Genomic DNA, 26,012 nt, shown 5'->3' on the forward strand with positions numbered 1-26,012 from the left:
TTTATACTTCTGGCGAGTTTGGAACACTTGGCCTAATCTGGATGTGTTCGACCGTGACAAGAGACGAAATGCCTCGTCATGGTTTGTATTGTCTGGTGATGTAGCCACTATACCTACGATGCCCCAAGAAAGCATCAACGAAAACACAACACGTCGAGCCACAGTTCACCTTTCAAACCCACTTACTGACGTGAAAGCAAGGAGACGGCGTTAGCACCCTGCAAAACTGGCAGCGGTGGGATTCGAACCCACGCCTCCGGAGAGACTGGAGCCTAAATCCAGCGCCTTGGACCGCTCGGCCACGCTACCCCGTTGTCAGCTGTTGGCAACCCGAGCTTCTCCCAAAACTTGTCTGTACTGAACTAGTAATAGATTGCCCCAAACCTGGTTTATACTTCTGGCGAGTTTGGAACACTTGGCCTAATCTGGATGCCTCTTCATGGTTTGTATTGTCTGGTGATGTAGCCACTATACCTACGATGCCCCAAGAAAGCAGCAACGAAAACACAACACGTCGAGGCACAGTTCACCTTTCAAACCCACTTACTGACGTGAAAGCAAGGAGACGGCGTTAGCACCCTACAAAAGTGGCAGTGGTGGGATTCAAACCCACGCCTCCAGAGAGACTGGAGCTTAAATCCAGCGCCTTGGACCGCTCGACCAAGCTACCCCGTTGTCAGCTGTTGGCAACCCGAGCTTCTCCCAAAACGTATCTGTACTGAACTAGTAATAGATTAACCCAAACCTGGTTTATACTTCTGGCGAGTTTGGAACACTTGGCCTAATCTGGATGTGTTCGACCGTGACAAGAGACGAAATGCCTCTTCATGGTTTGTATTGTCTGGTGATGTAGCCACTATACCTACGATGCCCCAAGAAAGCATCAACGAAAACACAACGAGCCACAGTTCACCTTTCAAACCCACTTACTGACGTGAAAGCAAGAAGACGGCGTTAGCACCCTGCAAAACTGGCAGCGGTGGGATTCGAACCCACGCCTCCGGAGAGACTGGAGCCTAAATCCAGCGCCTTGGACCGCTCGGCCACGCTACCCCGTTGTCAGCTATTGGCAACCCGAGCTTCTCCCAAAACTTATCTGTATTGAACTAGTAATAGATTGCCCCAAACCTGGTTTATACTTCTGGCGAGTTTGGAACACTTGGCCTAATCTGGATGTGTTCGACCGTGACAAGAGACGAAATGCCTCTTCATGGTTTGTATTGTCTGGTGATGTAGCCACTATACCTACGATGCCGCAAGAAAGCAGCAACGAAAACACAACACGTCGAGGCACAGTTCACCTTTCAAACCCACTTACTGACGTGAAAGCAAGGAGACGGCGTTAGGACCCTACAAAAGTGGCAGTGGTGGGATTCAAACCCACGCCTCCAGAGAGACTGGAGCTTAAATCCAGCGCCTTGGACCGCTCGGCCAAGCTACCCCGTTGTCAGCCGTTGGCCACCCGAGCTTTTCCCAAAACTGATCGATACTGAACTAGTAACAGATTTCCCCAAACCTGGTTAATGCTTCTGTCGAGTTTGGAACACTTGGCCTAATCTGGATGTTTTCTACCGTGACAAGAGACGAAATGCCTCTTCATGGTTTGTATTGTCTGGTGATGTAGCCACTATACCTACGATGCCCCAAGAAAGCATCAACGAAAACACAACGAGCCACAGTTCACCTTTCAAACCCACTTACTGACGTGAAAGCAAGAAGACGGCGTTAGCACCCTGCAAAACTGGCAGCGGTGGGATTCGAACCCACGCCTCCGGAGAGACTGGAGCCTAAATCCAGCGCCTTGGACCGCTCGGCCACGCTACCCCGTTGTCAGCTGTTGGCCACCCGAGCTTTTCCCAAAACTGATCGATACTGAACTAGTAACAGATTTCCCCAAACCTGGTTTATGCTTCTGTCGAGTTTGGAACACTTGGCCTAATCTGGATGTTTTCGACCGTCACAGGAGACGAAATGCCTCTTCACGGTTTGTATTGTATGCGGATGGAGCCACTATACCTACGATGCCCCAAGAAAGCATCAACGACCGCACAACATGTCGAGCCACAGTTCAACTTTCAAACCCACTTTCTGACGTGAAAGCAACGAGACGGCGTTAGCACCCTGCAAAACTGACAGCGGTGGGATTCGAACCCACGCCTCCAGAGAGACTGGAGCTTAAATCCAGCGCCTTGGACCGCTCGGCCAAGCTACCCCGTTGTCAGCCGTTGGCCACCCGAGCTTTTCCCAAAACTGATCGATACTGAACTAGTAACAGATTTCCCCAAACCTGGTTAATGCTTCTGTCGAGTTTGGAACACTTGGCCTAATCTGGATGTGTTCGACCGTCACAGGAGACGAAATGCCTCTTCATGGTTTGTATTGTCTGGTGATGTAGCCACTATACCTACGATGCCGCAAGAAAGCAGCAACGAAAACACAACACGTCGAGGCACAGTTCACCTTTCAAACCCACTTACTGACGTGAAAGCAAGGAGACGGCGTTAGGACCCTACAAAAGTGGCAGTGGTGGGATTCAAACCCACGCCTCCAGAGAGACTGGAGCTTAAATCCAGCGCCTTGGACCGCTCGGCCAAGCTACCCCGTTGTCAGCCGTTGGCCACCCGAGCTTTTCCCAAAACTGATCGATACTGAACTAGTAACAGATTTCCCCAAACCTGGTTAATGCTTCTGTCGAGTTTGGAACACTTGGCCTAATCTGGATGTTTTCTACCGTGACAAGAGACGAAATGCCTCTTCATGGTTTGTATTGTCTGGTGATGTAGCCACTATACCTACGATGCCCCAAGAAAGCATCAACGAAAACACAACGAGCCACAGTTCACCTTTCAAACCCACTTACTGACGTGAAAGCAAGAAGACGGCGTTAGCACCCTGCAAAACTGGCAGCGGTGGGATTCGAACCCACGCCTCCGGAGAGACTGGAGCCTAAATCCAGCGCCTTGGACCGCTCGGCCACGCTACCCCGTTGTCAGCTGTTGGCCACCCGAGCTTTTCCCAAAACTGATCGATACTGAACTAGTAACAGATTTCCCCAAACCTGGTTTATGCTTCTGTCGAGTTTGGAACACTTGGCCTAATCTGGATGTTTTAGACCGTCACAGGAGACGAAATGCCTCTTCACGGTTTGTATTGTATGCGGATGGAGCCACTATACCTACGATGCCCCAAGAAAGCATCAACGAAAACACGACACGTCGAGCCACAGTTCACCTTTCAAACCCACTTACTGACGTGAAAGCAACGAGACGGCGTTAGCACCCTGCAAAACTGGCAGCGGTGGAATTCGAACCCACGCCTCCAGAAAGACTGGAGCCTAAATCCAGCGCCTTGGACCGCTCGGCCACGCTACCCCGTTGTCAGCTGTTGGCAACCCGAGCTTCTCCCAAAACGTATCTGTACTGAACTAGTAATAGATTAACCCAAACCTGGTTTATACTTCTGTCGAGTTTGGAACACTTGGCCTACTCCGGATGTGTTCGACCGTCACAAGAGACGAAATGCCTCTTCACGGTTTGTATTGTCTGGTGATGGAGCCACTATACCTACGATGCCCCAAGAAAGCATCAACGACAACACAACACAACACGTCGAGCCACAGTTCACCTTTCAAACCCACTTACTGACGTGAAAGCAATGAGACGCCGTTAGTACCCTACAAAAGTGGCAGCGGTGGGATTCGAACCCACGCCTCCGGAGAGACTGGAGCCTTAATCCAGCGCTTTGGACCGCTCGGCCACGCTACCCCTTTGTCAGCTGTTGGCCAGCCGAGCTCGAACCGAAGCTGATCGATCGTCCAGGAGCTCACATGACTATATCTAATGCCCACAAGCAGTGGAATGACACCAGATAAAACACATCTTTCTCAAGGTTCTGCATTGGCCGGGAATCGAACCCGGGTCAACTGCTTGGAAGGCAGCTATGCTTGCCACTATACCACCAATGCCCACGACATCCTCCATGATCGCACAGCTTTTCGAGCCACGGTTCGATTTTTCACACCACCTACTGACGTCCAACTAGTAAGAGATTGCCATAAACCTGGTTTATACTTCTGTCGAGTTTGGAACACTTGGCCTAATCCGGATGTGCTCGACCGTCACAAGAGACGAAATGCCTCTCACACTTTGTATTGTCTGGTGATGGAGCCACTATACATACGATGCCCCAAGAAAGCATCAACGACAACATGTCGAGCCACAGTTCACCTTTCAAACCCACTTACTGACTTGAAAGCAACGAGACGGCTTTAGCACCCTGCAAAACTGGCAGCGGTTGGATTCGAACCCACGCCTCCAGAGAGACTGGAGCTTAAATCCAGCGCCTTGGACCGCTCGGCCAAGCTACCCCGTTGTCAGCCGTTGGCCACCCGAGCTTTTCCCAAAACTGATCGATACTGAACTAGTAACAGATTTCCCCAAACCTGGTTAATGCTTCTGTCGAGTTTGGAACACTTGGCCTGATCTGGATGTGTTCGACCGTCACAGGAGACGAAATGCCTCTTCACGGTTTGTATTGTATGCGGATGGAGCCACTATACCTACGATGCCCCAAGAAAGCATCAACGAAAACACGACACGTCGAGCCACAGTTCACCTTTCAAACCCACTTATTGACGTGAAAGCAACGAGACGGCGTTAGCACCCTGCAAAACTGGCAGCGGTGGAATTCGAACCCACGCCTCCAGAAAGACTGGAGCCTAAATCCAGCGCCTTGGACCGCTCGGCCACGCTACCCAGTTGTCAGCTGTTGGCAACCCGAGCTTCTCCCAAAACGTATCTGTACTGAACTAGTAATAGATTAACCCAAACCTGGTTTATACTTCTGGCGAGTTTGGAACACTTGGCCTAATCTGGATGTGTTCGACCGTGACAAGAGACGAAATGCCTCTTCATGGTTTGTATTGTCTGGTGATGTAGCCACTATACCTACGATGCCCCAAGAAAGCATCAACGAAAACACAACACGTCGAGCCACAGTTCACCTTTCAAACCCACTTACTGACGTGAAAGCAAGGAGACGGCGTTAGCACCCTGCAAAACTGGCAGCGGTGGGATTCGAACCCACGCCTCCGGAGAGACTGGAGCCTAAATTCAGCGCCTCGGACCGCTCGGCCACGCTACCCCGTTGTCAGGTGTTGGCAACCCAAGCTTCTCCCAAAACTTATCTGTACTGAACTAGTAATAGATTGCCCCAAACCTGGTTTATACTTCTGGCGAGTTTGGAACACTTGGCCTAATCTGGATGTGTTCGACCGTGACAAGAGACGAAATGCCTCTTCATGGTTTGTATTGTCTGGTGATGTAGCCACTATACCTACGATGCCCCAAGAAAGCAGATCGTATCTATCTGATCACAATATGTCCACTATGTTGGTTGCTCATCCAGGAGCTCCATTGTAAAATACGGAGTACCACAGGGTTCAGTTTTAGGCCCTCTGTTATTTTCACTCTATATGTTGCCTTTAGGAAACATAATTAGAAGTTTTGGGGTAGATTTTCACTGCTATGCAGATGATACTCAGCTATACATGTCTATAAAGCCGGGAGAATTTCCACATGCTATGGAAACCTGTGTTTCCGGGTTGAAAACTTGGATGACTGCAAATTTCCTTCTTCTTAATTCGGATAAAACCGAGGTTCAAATTTTTGGTCCGAAAAAACACAGAAATAATTTATCCCATCTAACCTTAGACTTAGACGGCGTCAAAGTATCTCAAAGCCAGCTGGTAAAAAATCTGGGAGTCACAATGGACCCAGACCTTTCGTTTGAGTACCATATTAAGCAAATCACCAGAACAGCATTTTTCCATCTACGTAATATTGCCAAAATACGAAAATTCCTCTCAAAGGATGATGCTGAAAAACGAATACATGCTTTTGTTACGTCCCGATTGGACTACTGCAATGTGTTGTTCTCTGGCCGCCCAATTACCTTCCTAAAAAACTTACAGCGGGTGCAAAATGCTGCTGCTAGACTATTGACTAAAACTAGAAAGTTTGATCATATAACATCGACTCTTATCTCTTTACACTGGCTCCCTATCCAAGCCAGAGCTGATTTCAAAGTTCTACTACTAACTTACAAATCTCTGCATGGATTGGAACCACTGTACCTCTCCGGTCTCCTTGCACCCTATTGCCCCGCAAGGTCTCTAAGATCTCAAAATGCCGGCTATCTGGTAATACCCAAAGTTAAGAAAAAAACTGCTGGAGGTAGGGCGTTCTCATATAGAGCACCTCTTCTTTGGAACAAATTACCCATCTCAATTAAGGAAGCTGATACTGTCTCGACATTTAAAACTAGATTAAAAACGTTCTTGTTTAGTCAATTCTATGATTGTTAAAGGGAAGTATGTGTGTACTTTCTATGTAAACCTGGGATGTGTGCTTGCCTATGTGTGTATCACATGTAACTTTTAAATTTTAATTATAGCTTATGTTCACATTGCCCAGCTAGATGTTACAAATAAAGTAAACCTGTTACTGTATATTGTTAGTATTATTATTATTATAGTTCCGTTGCTGTATATTGTCACTGTTATAGTTTTTATTACTAGTTGGAGACAACGGGGGACTGGCTGTTTTCATCCTTATTCGTATAAGTATAACCTACTTTAGAGTTCTTTCCCCTGGAACAGATTTCATGTTCCAACTGAGGGGGGCTGTCGTTGTTTTGGTGTGTGGGGCTGCATCAAATACCCTTTTTGCTCTGTTAAATTGCTGCACTAGTCCACACTTGACCGGTGGGGATCTCATTCTATTTTGACTGTAACTGTTAGCTGCTCCTGGCATTCTCTAATCCCTGCTCTCCTCTCTGTCCCCCCCCCACACATTCCCTGTGGTGTGGGGGGTTTGAGCTGTCAGGACCTGCTTGGTCGTCGGTCTGCCAACGCTGAACCAGGTCGTCACCCGGAATCCAGTCTCCATGACGGCCAACAGCGAGTTTCCCGGTCCCATCCAACGTCTATAAAGCCGAACAATGGATTTTGGTGTTTCAAAACCCATTGACACTGTATGACTATGTTTAGCTTGTGTTCTGCTCCTCTCTCTTACCAACCGTCTCTGGAGGAGGGGATCCCTCTCTGAATTGCTCCTCCCAAGGTTTCTTCCATTTTTTCTCCCGGTGGGAGTTTTTCTGGGAGTTTTTCCTTGTCTTCCTTGAGGGTTTAGGTTGGTTGAGGGGCAGTTCTATGGGCGCATGTGAAGCCCTCTGTGACATGCTTGCGTGTAAAAAGGGCTATACAAATAAATTTGATTTGATTTGAAAGCAGCAACGAAAACACAACACGTCGAGGCACAGTTCACCTTTCAAACCCACTTACTGACGTGAAAGCAAGGAGACGGCGTTAACACCCTACAAAAGTGGCAGTGGTGGGATTCAAACCCACGCCTCCAGAGAGACTGGAGCTTAAATCCAGCACCTTGGACCGCTCGGCCAAGCTACCCCGTTGTCAGCCGTTGGCCACCCGAGCTTTTCCCAAAACTGATCGATACTGAACTAGTAACAGATTTCCCCAAACCTGGTTAATGCTTCTGTCGAGTTTGGAACACTTGGCCTAACCTGGATGTGTTCGACCGTCACAGGAGACGAAATGCCTCTTCACGGTTTGTATTGTATGCGGATGGAGCCACTATACCTACGATGCCCCAAGAAAGCATCAACGAAAACACAACACGTCAAGCCACAGTTCACCTTTCAAACCCACTTACTGACGTGAAAGCAACGAGACGGCGTTAGCACCCTACAAAAGTGGCTCTGGTGGGATTCGAACCCACGCCTCCAGAGAGACTGGAGCCTAAATCCAGCGCCTTGGACCGCTCGGCCAAGCTACCCCGTTGTCAGCCGTTGGCCACCCGAGCTTTTCCCAAAACTGATCGATACTGAACTCGTAACAGATTTCCCCAAACCTGGTTAATGCTTCTGTCGAGTTTGGAACACTTGGTCTAATCTGGATGTGTTCGACCGTCACAGGAGACGAAATGCCTCTTCACGGTTTGTATTGTATGTGGATGGAGCCACTATACCTACGATGCCCCAAGAAAGCATCAACGACCGCACAACATGTCGAGCCACAGTTCAACTTTCAAACCCACTTTCTGACGTGAAAGCAACGAGACGGCGTTAGCACCCTGCAAAACTGACAGCGATGGGATTCGAACCCACGCCTCCGGAGAGACTGGAGCCTAAATCCAGCGCCTTGGACCGCTCGGCCACGCTACCCCGTTGTCAACTGTTGGCCAGCCGAGCTCCAACCGAAGCTGATCGATCATCCAGGAGCTCACGTGACTAGTCTAATGCCCGCAAGCAGTGGAATGACACCAGATAAAACACATCTTTCTCAAGGTTATGCATTGGCCGGGAATCGAACCCGGGTCAACTGCTTGGAAGGCAGCTACGCTTGCCACTATACCACCAATGCCCACAACATCCTCCATGATCGCACAGTATTTCGAGCCACGGTTCGATTTTTCACACCACCTACTGACGTCCAACTAGTAAGAGATTGCCATAAACCTGGTTTATACTTCTGTCGAGTTTGGAACACTTGGCCTAATCCGGATGTGCTCGACCGTCACAAGAGACGAAATGCCTCTCACACTTTGTATTGTCTGGTGATGGAGCCACTATACCTACGATGCCCCAAGAAAGCATCAACGACAACATGTCGAGCCATAATTCAACTTTCAAACCCACTTACTGACTTGAAAGCAACGAGACGGCATTATCACCCTACAAAAATGGCAGCAGTCGGATTCTAACCCACGCCTCTGGAGAGACTGGAGCCTAAATCCAGCGCCTTGGACGGCTCGGCCACGCTACCCCGTTGTCAGCTGTTGGCCACCCGAGCTTCTCCCAAAACTGATCGATACTGAACTAGTAACAGATTGCCCTAAACCTGGTTTATACTTCTGTCGAGTTTGGAACACTTGGCCTACTCCGGATGTGTTCGACCGTCACAAGAGACGAAATGCCTCTTCACGGTTTGTATTGTCTGGTGATGGAGCCACTATACCTACGATGCCCTAAGAAAGCATCAACGACAACACAACACAACACGTCGAGCCACAGTTCACCTTTCAAACCCACTTAGTGACGTGAAAACAATGAGACGCCGTTAGCACCCTACAAAAGCAGCAGCGGTGGGATTCGAACCCACGCCTCCGGAGAGACTGGAGCCTTAATCCAGCGCCTTGGACCGCTCGGCCACGCTACCCCGTTGTCAGCTGTTGGCCAGCCGAGCTCAAACCGAAGCTGATCGATCGTCCAGGAGCTCAGGTGACTATATCTAATGCCCGCAAGCAGTGGAATGACACCAGATAAAACACATCTTTCTCAAGGTTCTGCATTGGCCGGGAATCGAACCCGGGTCAACTGCTTGGAAGGCAGCTATGCTTGCCACTATACCACCAATGCCCACAACATCCTCCATGATCGCACAGCTTTTCGAGCCACGATTCGATTTTTCACACCACCTACTGACGTCCAACTAGTAAGAGTTTGCCATAAACCTGGTTTATACTTCTGTCGAGTTTGGAACACTTGGCCTAATCCGGATGTGCTCGACCGTCACAAGAGACGAAATGCCTCTCACACTTTGTATTGTCTGGTGATGGAGCCACTATACCTACGATGCCCCAAGAAAGCATCAACGACAACATGTCGAGCCATAATTCAACTTTCAAACCCACTTACTGACTTGAAAGCAAGGAGACGGCATTATCACCCTACAAAAGTGGCAGCAGTCGGATTCGAACCCACGCCTCCGGAGAGACTGGAGCCTAAATCCAGCGCCTTGGACGGCTCGGCCACGCTACCCCGTTGTCAGCTGTTGGCCACCCGAGCTTCTCCCAAAACTGATCGATACTGAACTAGTAACAGATTGCCCTAAATCTGGTTTATACTTCTGTCGAGTTTGGAACACTTGCCTACTCCGGATGTGTTCGACCGTCACAAGAGACGAAATGCCTCTTCACGGTTTGTATTGTCTGGTGATGGAGCCACTATACCTACGATGCCCCAAGAAAGCATCAACGACAACACAACACAACACGTCGAGCCACAGTTCACCTTTCAAACCCACTTACTGACGTGAAAGCAATGAGACGCCGTTAGCACCCTACAAAAGTGGCAGCGGTGGGATTCGAACCCACGCCTCCGGAGAGACTGGAGCCTTAATCCAGCGCCTTGGACCGCTCGGCCACGCTACCCCGTTGTCAACTGTTGGCCAGCCGAGCTCGAACCGAAGCTGATCGATCGTCCAGGAGCTCAGGTGACTATATCTAATGCCCGCAAGCAGTGGAATGACACCAGATAAAACACATTTTTCTCAAGGTTCTGCATTGGCCGGGAATCGAACCCGGGTCAACTGCTTGGAAGGCAGCTATGTTTGCCACTATACCACCAATGCCCACGACATCCTCCATGATCGCACAGCTTTTCGAGCCACGGTTCGATTTTTCACACCACCTACTGACGTCCAACTAGTAAGAGATTGCCAAAAACCTGGTTTATACTTCTGTCGAGTTTGGAACACTTGGCCTAATCCGGATGTGCTCGACCGTCACAAGAGACGAAATGCCTCTCACACTTTGTATTGTCTGGTGATGGAGCCACTATACCTACGATGCCCCAAGAAAGCATCAACGACAACATGTCGAGCCATAATTCAACTTTAAAACCCACTTACTGACTTGAAAGCAACGAGACGGCGTTAGCACCCTACAAAACTGGCAGCGGTGGGATTCAAACCCACGCCTCTGGAGAGACTGGAGCCTTAATCCAGCGCCTTGGACAGCTCGGCCACGCTACCCCGTTGTCAGCTGTTGGCCAGCCGAGCTCAAACCGAAGCTGATCGATCGTCCAGGAGCTCAAGTGACTATATCTAATGCCCGCAAGCAGTGGAATGACCCAAGATAAAACACATCTTTTTCAAGGTTCTGCATTGGCCGGGAATCGAACCCGGGTCAACTGCTTGGAAGGCAGCTATGCTTGCCACTATACCAGCAATGCCCACAACATCCTCCATGATCGCACAGCTTTTCGAGCCACGGTTCGATTTTTCACACCACCTACTGACGTCCAACTAGTAAGAGTTTGCCATAAACCTGGTTTATACTTCTGTCGAGTTTGGAACACTTGGCCTAATCCGGATGTGCTCGACCGTCACAAGAGACGAAATGCCTCTCACACTTTGTATTGTCTGGTGATGGAGCCACTATACCTACGATGCCCCAAGAAAGCATCAACGACAACATGTCGAGCCATAATTCAACTTTCAAACCCACTTACTGACTTGAAAGCAAGGAGACGGCATTATTACCCTACAAAAGTGGCAGCAGTCGGATTCGAACCCACGCCTCCGGAGAGACTGGAGCCTAAATCCAGCGCCTTGGACGGCTCGGCCACGCTACCCCGTTGTCAGCTGTTGGCCACCCGAGCTTCTCCCAAAACTGATCGATACTGAACTAGTAACAGATTGCCCTAAATCTGGTTTATACTTCTGTCGAGTTTGGAACACTTGCCTACTCCGGATGTGTTCGACCGTCACAAGAGACGAAATGCCTCTTCACGGTTTGTATTGTCTGGTGATGGAGCCACTATACCTACGATGCCCCAAGAAAGCATCAACGACAACACAACACAACACGTCGAGCCACAGTTCACCTTTCAAACCCACTTACTGACGTGAAAGCAATGAGACGCCGTTAGCACCCTACAAAAGTGGCAGCGGTGGGATTCGAACCCACGCCTCCGGAGAGACTGGAGCCTTAATCCAGCGCCTTGGACCGCTCGGCCACGCTACCCCGTTGTCAACTGTTGGCCAGCCGAGCTCGAACCGAAGCTGATCGATCGTCCAGGAGCTCAGGTGACTATATCTAATGACCGCAAGCAGTGGAATGACACCAGATAAAACACATTTTTTTCAAGGTTCTGCATTGGCCGGGAATCGAACCCGGGTCAACTGCTTGGAAGGCAGCTATGTTTGCCACTATACCACCAATGCCCACGACATCCTCCATGATCGCACAGCTTTTCGAGCCACGGTTCGATTTTTCACACCACCTACTGACGTCCAACTAGTAAGAGATTGCCAAAAACCTGGTTTATACTTCTGTCGAGTTTGGAACACTTGGCCTAATCCGGATGTGCTCGACCGTCACAAGAGACGAAATGCCTCTCACACTTTGTATTGTCTGGTGATGGAGCCACTATACCTACGATGCCCCAAGAAAGCATCAACGACAACATGTCGAGCCATAATTCAACTTTAAAACCCACTTACTGACTTGAAAGCAACGAGACGGCGTTAGCACCCTACAAAACTGGCAGCGGTGGGATTCAAACCCACGCCTCTGGAGAGACTGGAGCCTTAATCCAGCGCCTTGGACAGCTCGGCCACGCTACCCCGTTGTCAGCTGTTGGCCAGCCGAGCTCAAACCGAAGCTGATCGATCGTCCAGGAGCTCAAGTGACTATATCTAATGCCCGCAAGCAGTGGAATGACCCAAGATAAAACACATCTTTTTCAAGGTTCTGCATTGGCCGGGAATCGAACCCGGGTCAACTGCTTGGAAGGCAGCTATGCTTGCCACTATACCAGCAATGCCCACAACATCCTCCATGATCGCACAGCTTTTCGAGCCACGGTTCGATTTTTCACACCACCTACTGACGTCCAACTAGTAAGAGTTTGCCATAAACCTGGTTTATACTTCTGTCGAGTTTGGAACACTTGGCCTAATCCGGATGTGCTCGACCGTCACAAGAGACGAAATGCCTCTCACACTTTGTATTGTCTGGTGATGGAGCCACTATACCTACGATGCCTCAAGAAAGCATCAACGACAACATGTCGAGCCACAGTTCACCTTTCAAACCCACTTACTGACTTGAAAGCAACGAGACGGCGTTAGCACCCTACAAAACTGGCAGGGGTGGGATTTGAACCCACGCCTCCGGAGAGACTGGAGCCTAAATCCAGCGCCTTGGACGGCTCGGCCACGCTACCCCGTTGTCAACTGTTGGCCAGCCGAGCTCCAACCGAAGCTGATCGATCGTCCAGGAGCTCACGTGACTAGTCTAATGCCCGCAAGCAGTGGAATGACACCAGATAAAACACATCTTTCTCAAGGTCCGGCATTGGCCGGGAATCGAACCCGGGTCAACTGCTTAGAAGGCAGCTATGCTTGTCACTATACCACCAATGCCCACAACATCCTCCATGATCGCACAGCTTTTCGAGCCACGGTTCGATTTTTCACACCACCTACTGACGTCCAACTAGTAAGAGATTGCCATAAACCTGGTTTATACTTCTGTCGAGTTTGGAACACTTGGCCTAATCCGGATGTGCTCGACCGTCACAAGAGCCGAAATGCCTCTCACACTTTGTATTGTCTGGTGATGGAGCCACTATACCTACGATGCCCCAAGAAAGCATCAACGACAACATGTCGAGCCATAATTCAACTTTAAAACCCACTTACTGACTTGAAAGAAACGAGACGGCGTTAGCACCCTACAAAAGTGGCAGCGGTGGGATTCGAACCCATGCCTCCGGAGAGACTGGAGCCTAAATCCAGCACCTTGGACCGCTCGGCCACGCTACCCCGTTGTCAACTGTTGGCCAGCCGAGCTCCAACCGAAGCTGATCGATCGTCCAGGAGCTCACGTGACTAGTCTAATGCCCGCAAGCAGTGGAATGACACCAGATAAAACACATCTTTCTCAAGGTTCTGCATTGGCCGGGAATCGAACCCGGGTCAACTGCTTGGAAGGCAGCTATGCTTGCCACTATACCACCAATGCCCACAACATCCTCCATGATCGCACAGCTTTTCGAGCCACGGTTCGATTTTTCACACCACCTACTGACGTCCAACTAGTAAGAGTTTGCCATAAACCTGGTTTATACTTCTGTCGAGTTTGGAACACTTGGCCTAATCCGGATGTGCTCGACCGTCACAAGAGACGAAATGCCTCTCACACTTTGTATTGTCTGGTGATGGAGCCACTATACCTACGATGCCCCAAGAAAGCATCAACGACAACATGTCGAGCCATAATTCAACTTTCAAACCCACTTACTGACTTGAAAGCAAGGAGACGGCATTATCACCCTACAAAAGTGGCAGCAGTCGGATTCGAACCCACGCCTCCGGAGAGACTGGAGCCTAAATCCAGCGCCTTGGACGGCTCGGCCACGCTACCCCGTTGTCAGCTGTTGGCCACCCGAGCTTCTCCCAAAACTGATCGATACTGAACTAGTAACAGATTGCCCTAAATCTGGTTTATACTTCTGTCGAGTTTGGAACACTTGCCTACTCCGGATGTGTTCGACCGTCACAAGAGACGAAATGCCTCTTCACGGCTTGTATTGTCTGGTGATGGAGCCACTATACCTACGATGCCCCAAGAAAGCATCAACGACAACACAACACAACACGTCGAGCCACAGTTCACCTTTCAAACCCACTTACTGACGTGAAAGCAATGAGACGCCGTTAGCACCCTACAAAAGTGGCAGCGGTGGGATTCGAACCCACGCCTCCGGAGAGACTGGAGCCTTAATCCAGCGCCTTGGACCGTTCGGCCACGCTACCCCGTTGTCAACTGTTGGCCAGCCGAGCTCAAACCGAAGCTGATCGATCGTCCAGGAGCTCACGTGACTATATCTAATGCCCGCAAGCAGTGGAATGACACCAGATAAAACACTTTTTTCTCAAGGTTCTGCATTGGCCGGGAATCGAACCCGGGTCAACTGCTTGGAAGGCAGCTATGCTTGCCACTATACCACCAATGCCCACGACATCCTCCATGATCGCACAGCTTTTCGAGCCACGGTTCGATTTTTCACACCACCTACTGACGTCCAACTAGTAAGAGATTGCCAAAAACCTGGTTTATACTTCTGTCGAGTTTGGAACACTTGGCCTAATCCGGATGTGCTCGACCGTCACAAGAGACGAAATGCCTCTCACACTTTGTATTGTCTGGTGATGGAGCCACTATACCTACGATGCCCCAAGAAAGCATCAACGATAACATGTCGAGCCATAATTCAACTTTAAAACCCACTTACTGACTTGAAAGCAACGAGACGGCGTTAGCACCCTACAAAACTGGCAGCGGTGGGATTCGAACCCACGCCTCTGGAGAGACTGGAGCCTTAATCCAGCGCCTTGGACAGCTCGGCCACGCTACCCCGTTGTCAGCTGTTGGCCAGCCGAGCTCAAACCGAAGCTGATCGATCGTCCAGGAGCTTAAGTGACTATATCTAATGCCCGCAAGCAGTGGAATGACCCCAGATAAAACACATCTTTCTCAAGGTTCTGCATTGGCCGGGAATCGAACCCGGGTCAACTGCTTGGAAGGCAGCTATGCTTGCCACTATACCAGCAATGCCCACAACATCCTCCATGATCGCACAGCTTTTCGAGCCACGGTTCGATTTTTCACACCACCTACTGACGTCCAACTAGTAAGAGTTTGCCATAAACCTGGTTTATACTTCTGTCGAGTTTGGAACACTTGGCCTAATCCGGATGTGCTCGACCGTCACAAGAGACGAAATGCCTCTCACACTTTGTATTGTCTGGTGATGGAGCCACTATACCTACGATGCCCCAAGAAAGCATCAACGACAACATGTCGAGCCATAATTCAACTTTAAAACCCACTTACTGACTTGAAAGCAACGAGACGGCGTTAGCACCCTACAAAACTGGCAGCGGTGGGATTCGAACCCACGCCTCTGGAGAGACTGGAGCCTTCATCCAGCGCCTTGGACAGCTCGGCCACGCTACCCCGTTGTCAGCTGTTGGCCAGCCGAGCTCAAACCGAAGCTGATCGATCGTCCAGGAGCTCAAGTGACTATATCTAATGCCCGCAAGCAGTGGAATGACCCCAGATAAAACACATCTTTCTCAAGGTTCTGCATTGGCCGGGAATCGAACCCGGGTCAACTGCTTGGAAGGCAGCTATGCTTGCCACTATACCAGCAATGCCCACAACATCCTCCATGATCGCACAGCTTTTCGAGCCACGGTTCGATTTTTCACACCACCTACTGACGTCCAACTAGTAAGAGTTTGCCATAAACCTGGTTTATACTTCTGTCGAGTTTGGAACACTTGGCCTAATCCGGATGTGCTCGACCGTCACAAGAGACGAAATGCCTCTCACACTTTGTATTGTCTGGTGATGGTGCCACTATACCTACGATGCCCCAAGAAAGCATCAACGACAACATGTCGAGCCACAGTTCACCTTTCAAACCCACTTACTGACTTGAAAGCAACGAGACGGCGTTAGCACCCTACAAAACTGGCAGGGGTGGGATTTGAACCCACGCCTCCGGAGAGACTGGAGCCTAAATCCAGCGCCTTGGACGGCTCGGCCACGCTACCCCGTTGTCAACTGTTGGCCAGCCGAGCTCCAACCGAAGCTGATCGATCGTCCAGGAGCTCACGTGACTAGTCTAATGCCCGCAAGCAGTGGAATGACACCAGATAAAACACATCTTTCTCAAGGTCCGGCATTGGCCGGGAATCGAACCCGGGTCAACTGCTTGGAAGGCAGCTATGCTTGCCACTATACCACCAATGCCCACGACATCCTCCATGATCGCACAGCATTTCGAGCCACGGTTCGACTTTTCACACCACCTACTGACGTCCAACTAGTAATTGATTGCCCTAAAACTGGTTTATACTTCTGTCGAGTTTGGAACACTTGGCCTAATCCGGATGTGCTCGACCGTCACAAGAGACGAAATGCCTCTCACACTTTGTATTGTCTGGTGATGGAGCCACTATACCTACGATGCCCCAAGAAAGCATCAACGACAACATGTCGAGCCACAGTTCACCTTTAAAACCCACTTACTGACTTGAAAGCAACGAGACGGCATTAGCACCCTACAAAAGTGGCAGCAGTCGGATTCGAACCCACGCCTCCGGAGAGACTGGAGCCTAAATCCAGCGCCTTGGACCGCTCGGCCACGCTACCCCGTTGTCAGCTGTTGGCCACCCGAGCTTCTCCCAAAACTGATCGATACTGAACTAGTAACAGATTGCCCTAAACCTGGTTTATACTTCTGTCGAGTTTGGAACACTTGGCCTACTCCGGATGTGTTCGACCGTCACAAGAGACGAAATGCCTCTTCACGGTTTGTATTGTCTGGTGATGGAGCAACTATACCTACGATCCCCCAAGAAAGCATAAACGACAACACAACACGTCGAGCCACAGTTCACCTTTCAAACCCACTTACTGACGTGAAAGCAATGAGACGCCGTTAGCACCCTACAAAAGTGGCAGCGGTGGGATTCGAACCCACGCCTCCGGAGAGACTGGAGCCTTAATCCAGCGCCTTGGACCGCTCGGCCACGCTACCCCGTTGTCAGCTGTTGGCCAGCCGAGCTCGTACCGAAGCTGATCGATCGTCCAGGAGCTCACGTGACTATATCTAATGCCCGCAAGCAGTGGAATGACACCAGATAAAACACATTTTTCTCAAGGTTCTGCATTGGCCGGGAATCGAACCCGGGTCAACTGCTTGGAAGGCAGCTATGCTTGTCACTATACCACCAATGCCCACAACATCCTCCATGATCGCACAGCTTTTCGAGCCACGGTTCGATTTTTCACACCACCTACTGACGTCCAACTAGTAAGAGATTGCCATAAACCTGGTTTATACTTCTGTCGAGTTTGGAACACTTGGCCTAATCCGGATGTGCTCGACCGTCACAAGAGCCGAAATGCCTCTCACACTTTGTATTGTCTGGTGATGGAGCCACTATACCTACGATGCCCCAAGAAAGCATCAACGACAACATGTCGAGCCATAATTCAACTTTAAAACCCACTTACTGACTTGAAAGCAACGAGACGGCATTATCACCCTAAAAAAATGGCAGCAGTCGGATTCTAACCCACGCCTCCGGAGAGACTGGAGCCTAAATCCAGCGCCTTGGACGGCTCGGCCACGCTACCCCGTTGTCAGCTGTTGGCCACCCGAGCTTCTCCCAAAACTGATCGATACTGAACTAGTAACAGATTGCCCTAAACCTGGTTTATACTTCTGTCGAGTTTGGAACACTTGGCCTACTCCGGATGTGTTCGACCGTCACAAGAGACGAAATGCCTCTTCACGGTTTGTATTGTCTGGTGATGGAGCCACTATACCTACGATGCCCCAAGAAAGCATCAACGACAACACAACACAACACGTCGAGCCACAGTTCACCTTTCAAACCCACTTACTGACGTGAAAGCAATGAGACGCCGTTAGCACCCTACAAAAGTAGCAGCGGTGGGATTCGAACCCACGCCTCCGGAGAGACTGGAGCCTTAATCCAGTGACTTGGACCACTCGGCCACGCTACCCCGTTGTCAACTGTTGGCCAGCCGAGCTCGAACCGAAGCTGATCGATCGTCCAGGAGCTCACGTGACTATATCTAATGCCCGCAAGCAGTGGAATGACACCAGATAAAACACATTTTTCTCAAGGTTCTGCATTGGCCGGGAATCGAACCCGGGTCAACTGCTTGGAAGGCAGCTATGCTTGCCACTATACCACCAATGCCCACGACATCCTCCATGATCGCACAGCTTTTCGAGCCACGGTTCGATTTTTCACACCACCTACTGACGTCCAACTAGTAAGAGATTGCCAAAAACCTGGTTTATACTTCTGTCGAGTTTGGAACACTTGGCCTAATCCGGATGTGCTCGACCGTCACAAGAGCCGAAATGCCTCTCACACTTTGTATTGTCTGGTGATGGAGCCACTATACCTACGATGCCCCAAGAAAGCATCAACGACAACATGTCGAGCCATAATTCAACTTTAAAACCCACTTACTGACTTGAAAGAAACGAGACGGCGTTAGCACCCTACAAAAGTGGCAGCGGTGGGATTCGAACCCATGCCTCCGGAGAGACTGGAGCCTAAATCCAGCACCTTGGACCGCTCGGCCACGCTACCCCGTTGTCAACTGTTGGCCAGCCGAGCTCCAACCGAAGCTGATCGATCGTCCAGGAGCTCACGTGACTAGTCTAATGCCCGCAAGCAGTGGAATGACACCAGATAAAACACATCTTTCTCAAGGTTCTGCATTGGCCGGGAATCGAACCCGGGTCAACTGCTTGGAAGGCAGCTATGCTTGCCACTATACCACCAATGCCCACAACATCCTCCATGATCGCACAGCTTTTCGAGCCACGGTTCGATTTTTCACACCACCTACTGACGTCCAACTAGTAAGAGTTTGCCATAAACCTGGTTTATACTTCTGTCGAGTTTGGAACACTTGGCCTAATCCGGATGTGCTCGACCGTCAGAAGAGACGAAATGCCTCTCACACTTTGTATTGTCTGGTGATGGAGCCACTATACCTACGATGCCCCAAGAAAGCATCAACGACAACATGTCGAGCCATAATTCAACTTTCAAACCCACTTACTGACTTGAAAGCAAGGAGACGGCATTATCACCCTACAAAAGTGGCAGCAGTCGGATTCGAACCCACGCCTCCGGAGAGACTGGAGCCTAAATCCAGCGCCTTGGACGGCTCGGCCACGCTACCCCGTTGTCAGCTGTTGGCCACCCGAGCTTCTCCCAAAACTGATCGATACTGAACTAGTAACAGATTGCCCTAAATCTGGTTTATACTTCTGTCGAGTTTGGAACACTTGCCTACTCCGGATGTGTTCGACCGTCACAAGAGACGAAATGCCTCTTCACGGCTTGTATTGTCTGGTGATGGAGCCACTATACCTACGATGCCCCAAGAAAGCATCAACGACAACACAACACAACACGTCGAGCCACAGTTCACCTTTCAAACCCACTTACTGACGTGAAAGCAATGAGACGCTGTTAGCACCCTACAAAAGTGGCAGCGGTGGGATTCGAACCCACGCCTCCGGAGAGACTGGAGCCTTAATCCAGCGCCTTGGACCGTTCGGCCACGCTACCCCGTTGTCAACTGTTGGCCAGCCGAGCTCAAACCGAAGCTGATCGATCGTCCAGGAGCTCACGTGACTATATCTAATGCCCGCAAGCAGTGGAATGACACCAGATAAAACACATTTTTCTCAAGGTTCTGCATTGGCCGGGAATCGAACCCGGGTCAACTGCTTGGAAGGCAGCTATGCTTGCCACTATACCACCAATGCCCACGACATCCTCCATGATCGCACAGCTTTTCGAGCCACGGTTCGATTTTTCACACCACCTACTGACGTCCAACTAGTAAGAGATTGCCAAAAACCTGGTTTATACTTCTGTCGAGTTTGGAACACTTGGCCTAATCCGGATGTGCTCGACCGTCACAAGAGACGAAATGCCTCTCACACTTTGTATTGTCTGGTGATGGAGCCACTATACCTACGATGCCCCAAGAAAGCATCAACGACAACATGTCGAGCCATAATTCAACTTTCAAACCCACTTACTGACTTGAAAGCAACGAGACGGTGTTAGCACCCTACAAAACTGGCAGCGGTGGGATTCGAACCCACGCCTCTGGAGAGACTGGAGCCTTAATCCAGCGCCTTGGACAGCTCGGCCACGCTACCCCGTTGTCAGCTGTTGGCCAGCCGAGCTCAAACCGAAGCTGATCGATCGTCCAGGAGCTTAAGTGACTATATCTAATGCCCGCAAGCAGTGGAATGACCCCAGATAAAACACATCTTTCTCAAGGTTCTGCATTGGCCGGGAATCGAACCCGGGTCAACTGCTTGGAAGGCAGCTATGCTTGCCACTATACCAGCAATGCCCACAACATCCTCCATGATCGCACAGCATTTCGAGCCACGGTTCGACTTTTCACACCACCTACTGACGTCCAACTAGTAATTGATTGCCCTAAAACTGGTTTATACTTCTGTCGAGTTTGGAACACTTGGCCTAATCCGGATGTGCTCGACCGTCACAAGAGACGAAATGCCTCTCACACTTTGTATTGTCTGGTGATGGAGCCACTATACCTACGATGCCCCAAGAAAGCATCAACGACAACATGTCGAGCCACAGTTCACCTTTAAAACCCACTTACTGACTTGAAAGCAACGAGACGGCATTAGCACCCTACAAAAGTGGCAGCAGTCGGATTCGAACCCACGCCTCCGGAGAGACTGGAGCCTAAATCCAGCGCCTTGGACCGCTCGGCCACGCTACCCCGTTGTCAGCTGTTGGCCACCCGAGCTTCTCCCAAAACTGATCGATACTGAACTAGTAACAGATTGCCCTAAACCTGGTTTATACTTCTGTCGAGTTTGGAACACTGGCCTACTCCGGATGTGTTCGACCGTCACAAGAGACGAAATGCCTCTTCACGGTTTGTATTGTCTGGTGATGGAGCCACTATACCTACGATGCCCCAAGAAAGCATCAACGACAACACAACACAACACGTCGAGCCACAGTTCACCTTTCAAACCCACTTACTGACGTGAAAGCAATGAGACGCCGTTAGCACCCTACAAAAGTAGCAGCGGTGGGATTCGAACCCACGCCTCCGGAGAGACTGGAGCCTTAATCCAGTGCCTTGGACCACTCGGCCACGCTACCCCGTTGTCAACTGTTGGCCAGCCGAGCTCGAACCGAAGCTGATCGATCGTCCAGGAGCTCACGTGACTATATCTAATGCCCGCAAGCAGTGGAATGACACCAGATAAAACACATTTTTCTCAAGGTTCTGCATTGGCCGGGAATCGAACCCGGGTCAACTGCTTGGAAGGCAGCTATGCTTGCCACTATACCACCAATGCCCACGACATCCTCCATGATCGCACAGCTTTTCGAGCCACGGTTCGATTTTTCACACCACCTACTGACGTCCAACTAGTAAGAGATTGCCAAAAACCTGGTTTATACTTCTGTCGAGTTTGGAACACTTGGCCTAATCCGGATGTGCTCGACCGTCACAAGAGACGAAATGCCTCTCACACTTTGTATTGTCTGGTGATGGAGCCACTATACCTACGATGCCCCAAGAAAGCATCAACGACAACATGTCGAGCCATAATTCAACTTTCAAACCCACTTACTGACTTGAAAGCAACGAGACGGCGTTAGCACCCTACAAAACTGGCAGCGGTGGGATTCGAACCCACGCCTCTGGAGAGACTGGAGCCTTAATCCAGCGCCTTGGACAGCTCGGCCACGCTACCCCGTTGTCAGCTGTTGGCCAGCCGAGCTCAAACCGAAGCTGATCGATCGTCCAGGAGCTTAAGTGACTATATCTAATGCCCGCAAGCAGTGGAATGACCCCAGATAAAACACATCTTTCTCAAGGTTCTGCATTGGCCGGGAATCGAACCCGGGTCTACTGCTTGGAAGGCAGCTATGCTTGCCACTATACCAGCAATGCCCACAACATCCTCCATGATCGTACAGCATTTCGAGCCACGGTTCGACTTTTCACACCACCTACTGACGTCCAACTAGTAATTGATTGCCCTAAAACTGGTTTATACTTCTGTCGAGTTTGGAACACTTGGCCTAATCAGGATGTGCTCGACCGTCACAAGAGACGAAATGCCTCTCACACTTTGTATTGTCTGGTGATGGAGCCACTATACCTACGATGCCCCAAGAAAGCATCAACGACAACATGTCGAGCCACAGTTCACCTTTAAAACCCACTTACTGACTTGAAAGCAACGAGACGGCATTAGCACCCTACAAAAGTGGCAGCAGTCGGATTCGAACCCACGCCTCCGGAGAGACTGGAGCCTAAATCCAGCGCCTTGGACCGCTCGGCCACGCTACCCCGTTGTCAGCTGTTGGCCACCCGAGCTTCTCCCAAAACTGATCGATACTGAACTAGTAACAGATTGCCCTAAACCTGGTTTATACTTCTGTCGAGTTTGGAACACTTGGCCTACTCCGGATGTGTTCGACCGTCACAAGAGACGAAATGCCTCTTCACGGTTTGTATTGTCTGGTGATGGAGCAACTATACCTACGATCCCCCAAGAAAGCATCAACGACAACATGTCGAGCCACAGTTCACCTTTAAAACCCACTTACTGACTTGAAAGCAACGAGACGGCATTAGCACCCTACAAAAGTGGCAGCAGTCGGATTCGAACCCACGCCTCCGGAGAGACTGGAGCCTAAATCCAGCGCCTTGGACCGCTCGGCCACGCTACCCCGTTGTCAGCTGTTGGCCACCCGAGCTTCTCCCAAAACTGATCGATACTGAACTAGTAACAGATTGCCCTAAACCTGGTTTATACTTCTGTCGAGTTTGGAACACTTGGCCTACTCCGGATGTGTTCGACCGTCACAAGAGACGAAATGCCTCTTCACGGTTTGTATTGTCTGGTGATGGAGCCACTATACCTACGATGCCCCAAGAAAGCATCAACGACAACACAACACAACACGTCGAGCCACAGTTCACCTTTCAAACCCACTTACTGACGTGAAAGCAATGAGACGCCGTTAGCACCCTACAAAAGTAGCAGCGGTGGGATTCGAACCCACGCCTCCGGAGAGACTGGAGCCTTAATCCAGTGCCTTGGACCACTCGGCCACGCTACCCCGTTGTCAACTGTTGGCCAGCCGAGCTCGAACCGAAGCTGATCGATCGTCCAGGAGCTCACGTGACTATATCTAATGCCCGCAAGCAGTGGAATGACACCAGATAAAACACATTTTTCTCAAGGTTCTGCATTGGCCGGGAATCGAACCCGGGTCAACTGCTTGGAAGGCAGCTATGCTTGCCACTATACCACCAATGCCCACGACATCCTCCATGATCGCACAGCTTTTCGAGCCACGGTTCGATTTTTCACACCACCTACTGACGTCCAACTAGTAAGAGATTGCCAAAAACCTGGTTTATACTTCTGTCGAGTTTGGAACACTTGGCCTAATCCGGATGTGCTCGACCGTCACAAGAGACGAAATGCCTCTCACACTTTGTATTGTCTGGTGATGGAGCCACTATACCTACGATGCCCCAAGAAAGCATCAACGACAACATGTCGAGCCATAATTCAACTTTCAAACCCACTTACTGACTTGAAAGCAACGAGACGGCGTTAGCACCCTACAAAACTGGCAGCGGTGGGATTCGAACCCACGCCTCTGGAGAGACTGGAGCCTTAATCCAGCGCCTTGGACAGCTCGGCCACGCTACCCCGTTGTCAGCTGTTGGCCAGCCGAGCTCAAACCGAAGCTGATCGATCGTCCAGGAGCTTAAGTGACTATATCTAATGCCCGCAAGCAGTGGAATGACCCCAGATAAAACACATCTTTCTCAAGGTTCTGCATTGGCCGGGAATCGAACCCGGGTCAACTGCTTGGAAGGCAGCTATGCTTGCCACTATACCAGCAATGCCCACAACATCCTCCATGATCGTACAGCATTTCGAGCCACGGTTCGACTTTTCACACCACCTACTGACGTCCAACTAGTAATTGATTGCCCTAAAACTGGTTTATACTTCTGTCGAGTTTGGAACACTTGGCCTAATCCGGATGTGCTCGACCGTCACAAGAGACGAAATGCCTCTCACACTTTGTATTGTCTGGTGATGGAGCCACTATACCTACGATGCCCCAAGAAAGCATCAACGACAACATGTCGAGCCACAGTTCACCTTTAAAACCCACTTACTGACTTGAAAGCAACGAGACGGCATTAGCACCCTACAAAAGTGGCAGCAGTCGGATTCGAACCCACGCCTCCGGAGAGACTGGAGCCTAAATCCAGCGCCTTGGACCGCTCGGCCACGCTACCCCGTTGTCAGCTGTTGGCCACCCGAGCTTCTCCCAAAACTGATCGATACTGAACTAGTAACAGATTGCCCTAAACCTGGTTTATACTTCTGTCGAGTTTGGAACACTTGGCCTACTCCGGATGTGTTCGACCGTCACAAGAGACGAAATGCCTCTTCACGGTTTGTATTGTCTGGTGATGGAGCAACTATACCTACGATCCCCCAAGAAAGCATCAACGACAACATGTCGAGCCACAGTTCACCTTTAAAACCCACTTACTGACTTGAAAGCAACGAGACGGCATTAGCACCCTACAAAAGTGGCAGCAGTCGGATTCGAACCCACGCCTCCGGAGAGACTGGAGCCTAAATCCAGCGCCTTGGACCGCTCGGCCACGCTACCCCGTTGTCAGCTGTTGGCCACCCGAGCTTCTCCCAAAACTGATCGATACTGAACTAGTAACAGATTGCCCTAAACCTGGTTTATACTTCTGTCGAGTTTGGAACACTTGGCCTACTCCGGATGTGTTCGACCGTCACAAGAGACGAAATGCCTCTTCACGGTTTGTATTGTCTGGTGATGGAGCCACTATACCTACGATGCCCCAAGAAAGCATCAACGACAACACAACACAACACGTCGAGCCACAGTTCACCTTTCAAACCCACTTACTGACGTGAAAGCAATGAGACGCCGTTAGCACCCTACAAAAGTAGCAGCGGTGGGATTCGAACCCACGCCTCCGGAGAGACTGGAGCCTTAATCCAGTGCCTTGGACCACTCGGCCACGCTACCCCGTTGTCAACTGTTGGCCAGCCGAGCTCGAACCGAAGCTGATCGATCGTCCAGGAGCTCACGTGACTATATCTAATGCCCGCAAGCAGTGGAATGACACCAGATAAAACACATTTTTCTCAACGTTCTGCATTGGCCGGGAATCGAACCCGGGTCAACTGCTTGGAAGGCAGCTATGCTTGCCACTATACCACCAATGCCCACGACATCCTCCATGATCGCACAGCTTTTCGAGCCACGGTTCGATTTTTCACACCACCTACTGACGTCCAACTAGTAAGAGATTGCCAAAAACCTGGTTTATACTTCTGTCGAGTTTGGAACACTTGGCCTAATCCGGATGTGCTCGACCGTCACAAGAGACGAAATGCCTCTCACACTTTGTATTGTCTGGTGATGGAGCCACTATACCTACGATGCCCCAAGAAAGCATCAACGACAACATGTC

At 50.3% G+C, this 26,012-nt stretch overlaps 51 non-coding genes across 51 annotated transcripts; all 51 read right to left on the bottom strand.

Annotated features, from left to right (window-relative positions):
* Positions 1-227: 227 nt before the first annotated feature.
* On the bottom strand, positions 228-309 carry trnal-uag. Its single transcript has one exon. It is a non-coding gene; the product is annotated as a tRNA-Leu (tRNA).
* A 662-nt stretch (positions 310-971) lies between these two features.
* trnal-uag lies at positions 972-1,053 on the bottom strand. Its single transcript has one exon. It is a non-coding gene; the product is annotated as a tRNA-Leu (tRNA).
* Positions 1,054-1,742: 689 nt separating this feature from the next.
* trnal-uag lies at positions 1,743-1,824 on the bottom strand. Its single transcript has one exon. It is a non-coding gene; the product is annotated as a tRNA-Leu (tRNA).
* Positions 1,825-2,130: 306 nt separating this feature from the next.
* Positions 2,131-2,212, bottom strand: trnal-uaa. The gene has a single exon. It is a non-coding gene; the product is annotated as a tRNA-Leu (tRNA).
* A 689-nt stretch (positions 2,213-2,901) lies between these two features.
* Positions 2,902-2,983, bottom strand: trnal-uag. Its single transcript has one exon. It is a non-coding gene; the product is annotated as a tRNA-Leu (tRNA).
* A 306-nt stretch (positions 2,984-3,289) lies between these two features.
* On the bottom strand, positions 3,290-3,371 carry trnal-uag. Its single transcript has one exon. It is a non-coding gene; the product is annotated as a tRNA-Leu (tRNA).
* A 311-nt stretch (positions 3,372-3,682) lies between these two features.
* trnal-aag lies at positions 3,683-3,764 on the bottom strand. The gene has a single exon. It is a non-coding gene; the product is annotated as a tRNA-Leu (tRNA).
* A 128-nt stretch (positions 3,765-3,892) lies between these two features.
* trnag-ucc lies at positions 3,893-3,964 on the bottom strand. The gene has a single exon. It is a non-coding gene; the product is annotated as a tRNA-Gly (tRNA).
* A 320-nt stretch (positions 3,965-4,284) lies between these two features.
* Positions 4,285-4,366, bottom strand: trnal-uaa. The gene has a single exon. It is a non-coding gene; the product is annotated as a tRNA-Leu (tRNA).
* Positions 4,367-4,672: 306 nt separating this feature from the next.
* trnal-uag lies at positions 4,673-4,754 on the bottom strand. Its single transcript has one exon. It is a non-coding gene; the product is annotated as a tRNA-Leu (tRNA).
* A 3,017-nt stretch (positions 4,755-7,771) lies between these two features.
* Positions 7,772-7,853, bottom strand: trnal-uag. The gene has a single exon. It is a non-coding gene; the product is annotated as a tRNA-Leu (tRNA).
* A 306-nt stretch (positions 7,854-8,159) lies between these two features.
* Positions 8,160-8,241, bottom strand: trnal-uag. The gene has a single exon. It is a non-coding gene; the product is annotated as a tRNA-Leu (tRNA).
* A 127-nt stretch (positions 8,242-8,368) lies between these two features.
* trnag-ucc lies at positions 8,369-8,440 on the bottom strand. Its single transcript has one exon. It is a non-coding gene; the product is annotated as a tRNA-Gly (tRNA).
* Positions 8,441-9,153: 713 nt separating this feature from the next.
* On the bottom strand, positions 9,154-9,235 carry trnal-aag. Its single transcript has one exon. It is a non-coding gene; the product is annotated as a tRNA-Leu (tRNA).
* A 128-nt stretch (positions 9,236-9,363) lies between these two features.
* Positions 9,364-9,435, bottom strand: trnag-ucc. The gene has a single exon. It is a non-coding gene; the product is annotated as a tRNA-Gly (tRNA).
* A 712-nt stretch (positions 9,436-10,147) lies between these two features.
* trnal-aag lies at positions 10,148-10,229 on the bottom strand. Its single transcript has one exon. It is a non-coding gene; the product is annotated as a tRNA-Leu (tRNA).
* A 128-nt stretch (positions 10,230-10,357) lies between these two features.
* Positions 10,358-10,429, bottom strand: trnag-ucc. Its single transcript has one exon. It is a non-coding gene; the product is annotated as a tRNA-Gly (tRNA).
* Positions 10,430-10,749: 320 nt separating this feature from the next.
* Positions 10,750-10,831, bottom strand: trnal-aag. The gene has a single exon. It is a non-coding gene; the product is annotated as a tRNA-Leu (tRNA).
* Positions 10,832-11,743: 912 nt separating this feature from the next.
* Positions 11,744-11,825, bottom strand: trnal-aag. Its single transcript has one exon. It is a non-coding gene; the product is annotated as a tRNA-Leu (tRNA).
* Positions 11,826-11,953: 128 nt separating this feature from the next.
* trnag-ucc lies at positions 11,954-12,025 on the bottom strand. The gene has a single exon. It is a non-coding gene; the product is annotated as a tRNA-Gly (tRNA).
* A 320-nt stretch (positions 12,026-12,345) lies between these two features.
* Positions 12,346-12,427, bottom strand: trnal-aag. The gene has a single exon. It is a non-coding gene; the product is annotated as a tRNA-Leu (tRNA).
* Positions 12,428-13,156: 729 nt separating this feature from the next.
* trnar-ucu lies at positions 13,157-13,228 on the bottom strand. Its single transcript has one exon. It is a non-coding gene; the product is annotated as a tRNA-Arg (tRNA).
* Positions 13,229-13,548: 320 nt separating this feature from the next.
* Positions 13,549-13,630, bottom strand: trnal-uag. The gene has a single exon. It is a non-coding gene; the product is annotated as a tRNA-Leu (tRNA).
* A 127-nt stretch (positions 13,631-13,757) lies between these two features.
* Positions 13,758-13,829, bottom strand: trnag-ucc. The gene has a single exon. It is a non-coding gene; the product is annotated as a tRNA-Gly (tRNA).
* A 712-nt stretch (positions 13,830-14,541) lies between these two features.
* trnal-aag lies at positions 14,542-14,623 on the bottom strand. The gene has a single exon. It is a non-coding gene; the product is annotated as a tRNA-Leu (tRNA).
* Positions 14,624-14,751: 128 nt separating this feature from the next.
* Positions 14,752-14,823, bottom strand: trnag-ucc. Its single transcript has one exon. It is a non-coding gene; the product is annotated as a tRNA-Gly (tRNA).
* Positions 14,824-15,143: 320 nt separating this feature from the next.
* trnal-aag lies at positions 15,144-15,225 on the bottom strand. Its single transcript has one exon. It is a non-coding gene; the product is annotated as a tRNA-Leu (tRNA).
* Positions 15,226-15,745: 520 nt separating this feature from the next.
* Positions 15,746-15,827, bottom strand: trnal-aag. The gene has a single exon. It is a non-coding gene; the product is annotated as a tRNA-Leu (tRNA).
* A 729-nt stretch (positions 15,828-16,556) lies between these two features.
* On the bottom strand, positions 16,557-16,628 carry trnag-ucc. Its single transcript has one exon. It is a non-coding gene; the product is annotated as a tRNA-Gly (tRNA).
* A 320-nt stretch (positions 16,629-16,948) lies between these two features.
* trnal-uag lies at positions 16,949-17,030 on the bottom strand. Its single transcript has one exon. It is a non-coding gene; the product is annotated as a tRNA-Leu (tRNA).
* A 306-nt stretch (positions 17,031-17,336) lies between these two features.
* Positions 17,337-17,418, bottom strand: trnal-aag. Its single transcript has one exon. It is a non-coding gene; the product is annotated as a tRNA-Leu (tRNA).
* A 913-nt stretch (positions 17,419-18,331) lies between these two features.
* On the bottom strand, positions 18,332-18,413 carry trnal-aag. The gene has a single exon. It is a non-coding gene; the product is annotated as a tRNA-Leu (tRNA).
* Positions 18,414-18,541: 128 nt separating this feature from the next.
* Positions 18,542-18,613, bottom strand: trnag-ucc. Its single transcript has one exon. It is a non-coding gene; the product is annotated as a tRNA-Gly (tRNA).
* Positions 18,614-18,933: 320 nt separating this feature from the next.
* On the bottom strand, positions 18,934-19,015 carry trnal-uag. The gene has a single exon. It is a non-coding gene; the product is annotated as a tRNA-Leu (tRNA).
* A 127-nt stretch (positions 19,016-19,142) lies between these two features.
* Positions 19,143-19,214, bottom strand: trnag-ucc. Its single transcript has one exon. It is a non-coding gene; the product is annotated as a tRNA-Gly (tRNA).
* Positions 19,215-19,926: 712 nt separating this feature from the next.
* On the bottom strand, positions 19,927-20,008 carry trnal-aag. The gene has a single exon. It is a non-coding gene; the product is annotated as a tRNA-Leu (tRNA).
* Positions 20,009-20,136: 128 nt separating this feature from the next.
* trnag-ucc lies at positions 20,137-20,208 on the bottom strand. The gene has a single exon. It is a non-coding gene; the product is annotated as a tRNA-Gly (tRNA).
* A 320-nt stretch (positions 20,209-20,528) lies between these two features.
* Positions 20,529-20,610, bottom strand: trnal-aag. Its single transcript has one exon. It is a non-coding gene; the product is annotated as a tRNA-Leu (tRNA).
* A 520-nt stretch (positions 20,611-21,130) lies between these two features.
* Positions 21,131-21,212, bottom strand: trnal-uag. The gene has a single exon. It is a non-coding gene; the product is annotated as a tRNA-Leu (tRNA).
* Positions 21,213-21,522: 310 nt separating this feature from the next.
* Positions 21,523-21,604, bottom strand: trnal-aag. Its single transcript has one exon. It is a non-coding gene; the product is annotated as a tRNA-Leu (tRNA).
* A 128-nt stretch (positions 21,605-21,732) lies between these two features.
* On the bottom strand, positions 21,733-21,804 carry trnag-ucc. The gene has a single exon. It is a non-coding gene; the product is annotated as a tRNA-Gly (tRNA).
* Positions 21,805-22,124: 320 nt separating this feature from the next.
* Positions 22,125-22,206, bottom strand: trnal-aag. Its single transcript has one exon. It is a non-coding gene; the product is annotated as a tRNA-Leu (tRNA).
* Positions 22,207-22,726: 520 nt separating this feature from the next.
* Positions 22,727-22,808, bottom strand: trnal-uag. The gene has a single exon. It is a non-coding gene; the product is annotated as a tRNA-Leu (tRNA).
* Positions 22,809-23,109: 301 nt separating this feature from the next.
* Positions 23,110-23,191, bottom strand: trnal-uag. Its single transcript has one exon. It is a non-coding gene; the product is annotated as a tRNA-Leu (tRNA).
* Positions 23,192-23,502: 311 nt separating this feature from the next.
* On the bottom strand, positions 23,503-23,584 carry trnal-aag. Its single transcript has one exon. It is a non-coding gene; the product is annotated as a tRNA-Leu (tRNA).
* Positions 23,585-23,712: 128 nt separating this feature from the next.
* Positions 23,713-23,784, bottom strand: trnag-ucc. Its single transcript has one exon. It is a non-coding gene; the product is annotated as a tRNA-Gly (tRNA).
* A 320-nt stretch (positions 23,785-24,104) lies between these two features.
* Positions 24,105-24,186, bottom strand: trnal-aag. The gene has a single exon. It is a non-coding gene; the product is annotated as a tRNA-Leu (tRNA).
* Positions 24,187-24,706: 520 nt separating this feature from the next.
* On the bottom strand, positions 24,707-24,788 carry trnal-uag. Its single transcript has one exon. It is a non-coding gene; the product is annotated as a tRNA-Leu (tRNA).
* A 301-nt stretch (positions 24,789-25,089) lies between these two features.
* On the bottom strand, positions 25,090-25,171 carry trnal-uag. The gene has a single exon. It is a non-coding gene; the product is annotated as a tRNA-Leu (tRNA).
* Positions 25,172-25,482: 311 nt separating this feature from the next.
* Positions 25,483-25,564, bottom strand: trnal-aag. The gene has a single exon. It is a non-coding gene; the product is annotated as a tRNA-Leu (tRNA).
* A 128-nt stretch (positions 25,565-25,692) lies between these two features.
* On the bottom strand, positions 25,693-25,764 carry trnag-ucc. Its single transcript has one exon. It is a non-coding gene; the product is annotated as a tRNA-Gly (tRNA).
* Between the last annotated feature and the right edge of the window lie 248 nt (positions 25,765-26,012).

The sequence above is a fragment of the Hypomesus transpacificus genome, unplaced genomic scaffold (genome assembly GCF_021917145.1).
Source record: "Hypomesus transpacificus isolate Combined female unplaced genomic scaffold, fHypTra1 scaffold_188, whole genome shotgun sequence".
Lineage (NCBI taxonomy): Eukaryota > Metazoa > Chordata > Actinopteri > Osmeriformes > Osmeridae > Hypomesus > Hypomesus transpacificus.